Genomic DNA, 9,826 nt, shown 5'->3' with positions numbered 1-9,826 from the left:
TTGGTTGTTGATTTGATTTGGTCTCAAGTCCGTGTTCTGTGTTCAGTTCTATTAGCAACCATGTATTAGACCTAGTTCTATTTCAATTCGTTAGTATGTTTATGTGAAAATAGACATGTCTTAGACCTTGATGCCGGTTATATCCGAGTGTTTTGTTTGTGAAAGTTCATGAAATAAATCATGTCAAGGCTATTTCTGGTGATCTGTTCAGTTGTTTCAATGGGTTCAAATGCTAGTTTCTTTTCCGCTTTAGAATCTCATCCTGCTAATTTGTTTACATTTTGTGCAAATTAGTCTTTGTTTCAATCCCGCTTGAAATGAAAAGGACTAGTTTTCCTTTTAAACCATTTGTATGAATATGCAAAGATAGTTGTCTGGTCCTTTTTTGGTCCCATTTGAATCAAGTTTGAAGCTTTTGAGTGATTGTCCTCAAGTGAATCGGTCACTAACAAATTTGCCCCCCTACCTTTACAGAAAAATGCTTCTCTTTAAGTCTATAACAAATGTTGTTCACTAGATGCTTTCCCTTTATGAGTTGATAAAGTTCGAGACGAGTTATCTCTTGTTTGGTCTCCAATTTGAACATTTTTTTGGAAATCGTTAGTTGTATTAGCATATGCAGTACCTAGAAAATGAATTTGAAGCAATTAGGAAATTGTTACTTTTTGTGAATCTGTTACCTTGCCTGCCATAGCTTTAGTTACCTAAGGTTTGTTTAAGAGACGACACATCCTCCATAAGTTAACAGATTTTCAGGAAGGTGAATCCAAATATATATTCCGAAGTTATTTCAGAGTCCTTCGCTTTCTACTTTATGTCAAACCTGTTGTGTACCAGCATATAAATTATTCAAGTCATTGTGTTATGGTGGTTCCCCATTTCTTTGAAGTTGTCATTATTTGCCAGTATTTTAATTCCTCTAAGTTCAAGGCTACCTGGGCTGCTGATTATTTTTAACTTACTGTTCACCCTGATTATTAAAACAGCTAGTTCATGCATTAAGAACTGAAACTATTTTAGAAAGCTCAGAGATAGATAGATTGTATGATTGTATTTTGTTTAGTAAATGAATGGTATCTACTCCTTAAAATCAGTAGGGTATCAACTAAGTCTAGAAACTGGTTCAAATATTCCAAGAGGATTAGTTTATAAACATTAGGGTGATCTTGAATAAGTTCTTAAACTTAGAAGTTATTGCTTGTCTTGATTCTCTTGTTAAGATGTTTCATTTAACAAAATTCCTGCTTGGATTGTAATACGTTTTGGTAAACCTTTCAACTCTTAAAGTTGAGAAGTCCTCTCCTGCATGTCTTTCTTAAAAAAAATGATCTCTGTATGAATGTTAGTGTGTATTTTATTTGAAAGTCCAGTGAACTGCTGAGTTTCTGTTGCTACAGTATGTCCGTAGATATTTTCCGAACGCATTCACACTAAGTGTTGAGTCCCTGTTTGGTCTCCTCACGTCTGCCCGCTGTACTCGAGTTCCTGATCTGTTTTTAATGTTACATCATATACGTTTTGCCTTATTTAATGGTTACATATGGTTCTAATCTTCATTTTTTTTTACATGTACACTTCGGAGCGAAATGGAGTCTTCATAAAGACTCATTATCCGAACAGTCTCATTTTGAGATTCTGCGGCATTTGGACCTTGAATGTGCATTCTCATTCAGCTCTTATTCTCACGACATTCATTTGAACAGAAAACAAAGAGAGCGGTTAGCCAAATAGCGAATCATTGGAAACTTTACTCTTCTATGGAAGCCAAATATGGCTTTAATCGTCTCATTTTCATTCTCCGATGTTTTGTTTATATGTTTGGTGTGACTAACATCTATTTGTATTTGTATGACTGATTGCTGAGACCTAAGCTGCTACAATTTAGGACTAAGCTTCATTTGAGTTTTGCCTTAGATATCAATCGACTACTCCCTCTTCTAGATGGAACACGACATTTAGATAAAAGATGATAAATTGAGCAGGCAATCAGTCGACGACATACTCTGATAATTTTATTCCTTAAAGTCGAGTTAAGTGTTTACGCCAAAAGAACATATTTTATAAATCAGTCCTCATTTTGACTAACAAAATCAGTTTTTCTTCAAATATAAATGTTTTCCTTTTTAGGTCATCAACTCCGAATATAAATGATTTTTTTTTCCAGGTCACTAACTTGAGGCTATATCGGATTTAACAGAGAAGAGGCTTTTGTGTGCTTATGAAATCATTTCAGGTCTTTACTAAAACGGATTTTCACAATAGAAATATCAATTTGATATCTAGCATCTGTATATTTATACTTAACACATAGCCTAATTAGATATAAGTCCGGACGGTTAACCATTGTTAATGGATTTTAAAGGGTGCCTAATACCTTCCCTTTAGATTAGTTGAACCCTTACCTAGATCTTTTGGTTTCGTAGACATTAAAATGGAGTTAACTTTAGATAATTACCTTAATAACTTTAGGTGTCCTAATTCACCACAAATAATTAGGTGGCGACTCCCTAACTTTAATTAACCCCGGAATTACCGGAATGTTGTAAACCATTTTGACTCCGGTTAAAATGGGGTATAACATCCGCCGCGCATCGTGCGGATACGAATACTAGTAATCGGTGTTTTAAAAGGCGGAGCGTTTTACTTAGTGGGGGCGAGGCGTAAGCCCCGAGGAACGAGAAGTAAGCCCCATGGATCTTTAAAATTTTAATTTATAATGTAGTAAAATAGTATAATAACACAAAAATTATAAAAAGTATATTAAATAAAAAAAACTAAAAACATGATTAAGAAACTCATAGAAAACAAAACTTAAAACATGATTTTACAAGTATAAATAATGCAATGATTTAAAAGTTGTTATGAGATCAAACCAATTCTAACCTATTAACTTTCAAACAATAAAAGAATCACAATTTTTTAAAGCACACTACTATCATATATACTATGTAATTTACCTCCCTAAAAGAAAATAATCAATAAACTTTATCATATTATAATTAAAATATCACTCCTAATGTATAAAATGAAATTACTTTCAAATAGCAAAATAATAAACTAAGATAATTTTGAGACATAGGACAAAAATGTGAAGACTAATGACAAGTGAAGATGTAAAATTAGGCTATGTATTTTTAAAAGAAAGGTTAAGTGATATTCACGCTCGCAGTGTTCTCAAATAGTAAATATACAATATTATGGTGTCTTATTTGAGTTACTCTCAATCGTCTTATTTTCCTATAGATGAAGAAAACTATTAAGTATCATTCATTTAATAATGAATTATGAGGGTCAATAATGTTAACTGGGGAATTTGAAACATAATTTGTCTAAGAACTCTTAGCTAGGGGTGTCAATGGTTTTAAAAAACCCGAATTAACCGACCGAATTGTATCGTACCGAGCCGGTATTTAGGTTTTTTTTTCATATAACCGACGGTCTTTATATAAATTTATAACCGCACTGAATAATTAGGTTGATTTTTAATTTTATAAAAATAAACCGAAAAAATACTGAACCGTACCGAATAAGTTATCTGTGTAAAGTATATTCTATATATTAATTTAAATACAATAAAATAAATGACTTCGAGCTGCAATCAACTCTGAAACCTATTATACTACTTCTATTGAAATTAAATTAATTCCAGCATCTCGAATAGTAACTAGATTGTAAGCTACAATGTATTCCAACGATCTTGAATAGAAAGCTACAGAGTACAAATATCATTCCTCTCGTATGATTTTAAATTTCTCTTATTGGATACTTAATCTTAGTAGACTCAGTTCTTGAGTCTCATGTTGATTGATTTTTGCCCCTATGCGATCTTAATAATACTTTTTGTCTTTGCTTATTACTGTTTTACTATATCATATAATAGTGAGATCAATCTTTATTCTTGTCGTCTTTCATGTTTTCGTGGTTCATCACCTTTAAACAGTAAAAATATCTAGAGAGTTTTTTCCAAAGTCCTAAGAAGCATGCATGATATCGTGTTTTTAACTTTTACTAGTGACTACAACAGGATGTTCTTTTTAAAAAAAAATACCTAAAATTAACCGAACCGTACCTATACCGAAGGGAAACCGAGATGATGGGAAGGTTTCGAAAAGTCTAATTTTGATTCTACAAAATGAAATAACTGAAAAATTGGTATGATATAAATTTTATAAAATAACTGCCCGAACCGTACCATTGACACCCCTACCCTTAGGCGAGCCCTGTGCGCTGAGCGTTAGACATGTTTAGAGCGTATAGTCGGACGCTTAGGACGTAAGCCTCACACAATTAAGCCCACACGTAAGCCCCAAAGTGTTTTACCAGTGCCTCGCCCTGGAGCTAGTCCAAAAACTATCTTTTAAAACACTGGTAGTAATATTTAAAGACGAGTCAAATGAAGGGACACTCCATGTAAAAATCCAATTTTTTTGTTCAATGCAAGCATTGACCTGACCCTCTTGTAAGAGTGCCAAAATTACACAATCCTAGGTTAGGAGGCTCCCCTCCAGTGCTAGATCTGTCCAGTTCCTCCAGTCCTACACTAAATGAATTACACGTGTCTCTCTAATATTTTGATGGACCAGATTTATTTCATTAACCAAATAACATTAACTATGGTTATCAACAGTTCTCTCCTCTCTCCTCTGTCTTCCCTTTCTCTTTCAGCAAAGAAACCCGTCTCTTGCTTAAAAAACTCTCTGGAAACAGAGCAAGTAGATTCAAAATCTAGTTCTATAAACCAAATAATTTTAAAAAAAAAAATCTCCGACTCTAGAAACTTTACCATGTCTGAACAAATTTTCAGAAAAGAAAGACTGAAACGGAGTGAAAAGCCCCTATTGAAGATTAAAGTTATAAATGCAATAAGAGAAAAAGGAACCCAAGAAATCAAATAGAGAATTTTATACGAAATAAATCGAATCCTACATCCAAGTGCAATCTCTAGGTCTTTTAGTTGACCTTTATATTTGTATAGAAACCCCTTATCTTCTGAAGAAGACAACAAAGTTGTGTCAATCACCATTTCCCCAAAATCAAGCTTCAAAGTAGTCTCATTGTTCGGATTGTTGAAATTTTATAACCCAAGTGCATCCTTTGAGATCATCTAAATTTCTTGCTTTCTCACTTCCGCCATTCTCCGTTTTCATTGCAAATAACAACCCTCTTTATCCCGATCTGGAATTGACAGATCTCTAAATTAACCTCCCCATTTTCAGGGGCGGATCTACGTTTAGGTAAATTTTCTGTATTTATGTGCATATATTAACTTTTGAACACCCTTAGCAAAAAAATTACAGTGTATATTTAGTTTTATTTTCTTTTTCCGAATACCCTGGTTGAAAATCCTAGATCCGCCACTGCCCATTTTACCCGATTGGAATTGACGGAAATGGATACAAAAGCTCAGGGACACTTAGGTACTTGGCAGAAGGGAAAAGATGATGAATGTACTTAACTTTGGATTATTATGAAATCCACCGTTTCTTCTTGTTATATCTTTTGTTTTTGGTTAATAACTGGATTTGCTTTGCAAAAAAAAAAAAAAAATTGTAGATGACATGGTGTTATTGTTACATCCGACATTTTTGTTTATTATTAATGTGGTGCACAACACATCGATAAAAAAAAATTGTAGATGACATGTGTTATACTTTTGCACTTCCGATCCGGATAAGGCTCTGATAAATTTTGTCCGTCTGATTCTGGAAACGTTTCTGGTTGGTATACCTCTGTATGATTAACTCTGATTGCGAATCTGTCTGACACGCCTCTGTGTGTCTGACCCTGGATGTGAATCCGTCTGCTACATTTCTGTACGTCTGATTCCGATTTCTAATCTGCCCGATATAATTCTGTACGTCTGACCCCGATTGCGAATCTGTCTGATATATCTCCGTGTGTTTGATTCTGATTACGAATCCGTCTGATACGCCTCTGTACGTCTGACATCGATCTCAGATTTGTCTGGCATACTTCCGTACTTCCGATTTTGACTATGAATCCGTCTGCCATAGTTTAGTACGCCTGCCTCCGATTACGCATTCGTTCGATATGCTTCTACGCGTCCAGTTCTAGTTCTGAATCTGTTGGTATGAAGTGTCTGGTATGAAGTGGGATTATGATAATGTGGTAGGGAACTCAGAAGTGTAACAAGAAATGATATTGACTATGATGTCTGGGAAGCATTCGTCTGTTACGAGAATGTAGCTTATGGTTCAGTGATTATGTGGGGTACGAAAAAAAAATATATTATGAAGGCATTTGAATCAGTGATGTGAAAAATTACCCCATAATGTTGGTGAAGAAGCCGTGTCGGAAAGTCAACAAAGGACGACTGTAAAGAGAACCCTCCCGAAGTAGTATGACGCCCCATAAGGTCGATTTAACATTCGAGGACGAATGTTTCTAAAGGGGGGGGGGGGGGAGGATGTTACATCCGACATTTTTGTTTATTCAAAAAAAAAAAAATCAAGATAAATTGACTTGTGATGAATAAGGCCACAATTGGACCTTACTTGGTATGAAGGTGTAGGTTATGCTTACAATGGTGTGGAATTACGAAAGGTGGCCAAGGGCGAAATTGGAATTTTGGAAACTTGCTCCATGAATTACAAAATTAGCCAACAATTTTGGGCTAAAAAAAATAAGTGAAATGAGGCCCAATAAGGGAGCCCAACCGACTATGCCATGAAAAATGGCCCAAGTCCATAAGTTAATTAAGTAATGTTATATAAGGATCCTTATCCAAAGAACATTCAAGAAAAATACAAGGCAAGAACAAAGAAAAAGAAAAGGAGCATTTCGGGTAAGAGAGGAAAAAGAAAAGAAAAAGAAAGGAAATTATTTTTGGAGCCCAATCCTTGAGTTTAAAATTCAATTCTTGTGGGAATACTACTAAGTGCAAAGTCCTCTACAACTTGGTACAATTAGTTTGGCAAGAGGACAAGTTTGGTGCCAAGTGAAAACTTGAAGAAAAGGTAAGAATTTTACCATTCCTATGCCATGAAATATATGTATGTATGTTGTAGTATGTGTGAATGAATGAAAAACATGAAAATTTTGTGTTGGGGTGATTGGAGTGTTGGCCGAATGCTTGTACATGTAGTACATGTCTTGGATGATTTGAATTCATGTTGTAATTTAGTTGTAATATGATAGAAATTGTATTAGAAATGAAAGTTGAATGAATTGGGTTGAATTGGAAAAAAAATGTGGATGTTGGCCGTGGCTATGGAGGAATTTGAGATGGTGATAAATTGTTTTGTTTGATATGTTAGTTGTATGGTTATGATCCTTATAATTTAAATGATGTAAGTTTGCATTGATTTGGAAGTGTTGGAAGAATTATGGCATTGAAATTGGTTGTATGTCATTATGGGAAATTATGCGAATTTATATAGTTTTTGTATAATTGTGAAAGTAAGATCATAGGATGTAAATTGATGTTGTTGTTAGTGAATTTGGAAAGAAACGATGTGAGTTAGTATGTTCGTCGTGATCGTAGACGCTTCGGATGGAATATGGAGAGCGACGAATCATTCGAACTCATTTATATTGTTTGGAATATTGTTGGAATGTGTTTGAATAATCTTGAATGAGTAAATGAATATGATAATGTTGATGTTGGTTTGACCTTGTAAAGTTTGTATGAAAGTTGTCATTTTATGTAGAAAGAAGATCATTGATGTTAGAACCTATTTCGTTGTGAACTTTGACGTCGTTTGGTGTTGTTGGGTTGTTGTTGTTGATGAATGTTCTGAGCCGAGTTAAATTCTCGGGGTGTCAGATTTATAGGGGAAATGCTGCCGAAATTTCGGTAGCCAAGTATAGCCCAAAGATTAAGATGTTAACTTTCATGAATAGTAACTGGTAAAAGTGACCATTTGCAGTTTTTGGACGAAACGGGAATTGAGATTTGACGAGCGTAAGACGCAATCCAGGTATGTAAAGCCTACCTTTCCTTCTTTTGGCATGTCCTAGTTATACTAGGTTAAGATCGGACCCTCGGGGATAATTCTGCTCTTGGAAATCCGAGTTTAGTTTTGGCCACTATTCATTCAGCGCAATTGAAACATATTCCTTATAATTGGTTGCAAGAATGTTCAAACCTTCATAACTTTTGCTATTGTGTCCGAATCTCTCCGAAACTTTCGTAGATGGCTTTATGGAGCCCAAAGTCTGTGATTTGTGTCCGCCGCCTCGATTTGACTCAAGGTGGGCCCGCAAGCCCCGAGGCTTCCCTTATTTGGTTTGTTTGACTCATTTCCGTCCGATATGAAAAGTGATCGTTTGCCTAGGACTCAAAGGTCCGTTTGAAATTTCCTATACCATTATTGAACGTTTTGCACTATGAATGATATTAGATTTTCGGAAAATGACCTGTGAATTGTTTTCAAAGGTTTTACAGTTTGGAACTTCTATACATTAATTTTGATCGACCTGACTCCTACTCCGAGCCTTCTGGCGTCGGTATATGCCTATATGTAATTATGTGTCGAGTCCTGTAAATTATTTTAATATGCATATGGTTTCTGCACTACTCCGTTCGTGCCATTCGTTATGATTTCGTTCGTCGATACCCGGGCCGGCTTTGTGATCGTGTGCGCTATACCATATTCGGAAGTATGATGTGTTACGATTTCCGAGGCCTCGCCATAGGGCCGGTTTCCGTCTATGGAGTTATGATGTGATATGGCATTTGATATGTTCTGATGATGTGATGTGTGTGTGATACGATTTGTCTGGAGACTGTACGGAGATTTGAAAACTTCTGGAGTATGATGTGTTGTGGCACCAGCGTCGGGGGTGACCACGTTCCTAGCCCTACACATGATTTTATTTGCATTTGTACATTATCTTCCGCACAGGTTTGATTCGCTACTTTGATGTTTGTGTTTGTTCCTTCCGACTCCAGTTATGATTGGGATTTCTGTACTTTCTGCTTTACATACTCAGTACTTCTCCCGTACTGACCCCCTGTTCTTCGGGGGGCTGCGTTTCATGCCCGCAGGTACAGAAGCTCGTTTGGGTGATCCTCCGATTTAGGCTACTTACTCTGCTATTCTGGAGAGCTCCCCTTGATCCGGAGCTTAACTTTTGGTACATACCGTCGGCTATGTGTGTAGTCTGTACATTTGTGACTGTTTGGGTACGGCGGGGCCCTGTCCCGTCATATGTTCGTATGTTCCGTTTTGATTTAGAGGCCTGTAGTCATATTTGTGGGTCGTGGGTCCGGTGTGTTCGTATGTGGTTCTGTTTTACGTTCTTAAGCGGCCCGTATGCTATTATGGCCAAGACGGCCCATAAGTTTGTACGTGTGTGTGTGTGTATTTGGGCGATGTATATTCCGCCACCTTTCTGATTTTGATATGACTGTCCTGCACGGGCGACCGCTTAAGATAAGTGTTTGTTCAATGCTTGCGTGACGTCTGCTATTAGTTTTCAGTTCGAATAACGTATGTTAAGTCTGAATGAGTCTGTTTGGGGTGCCTAAGTAGGGTGCCAGTCGCGGCCCACGGGGTTGGGTCGTGACAGTTATGGTTCAACGAGTAAAATGGTGACTGTGGATCAAGGGAGAAAATGGCGAGAGTGATAAGAGAGAGAATGATTGACCATGGTTAAAATCATTTAGTTAAATAAATTAATCTAGTCCACTGTAATCTTCAGGAGACAGATGTAAGCAATATAAGGACCAACTGGAGGAACTAGACAGATCTAGCATTGGAGGTGAGCCTCATCCCATTTTCACTATTCCCAAAATGCACAGCGCTGAAGCAGATGTAAGATACGGTCATTTGCACTTTTGACCATATTTTCTGACGGTCTT

The sequence above is a fragment of the Lycium barbarum genome, chromosome 8 (assembly GCF_019175385.1).
Source record: "Lycium barbarum isolate Lr01 chromosome 8, ASM1917538v2, whole genome shotgun sequence".
Taxonomy (NCBI): domain Eukaryota; kingdom Viridiplantae; phylum Streptophyta; class Magnoliopsida; order Solanales; family Solanaceae; genus Lycium; species Lycium barbarum.
This window is presented reverse-complemented; position numbering follows the sequence as displayed.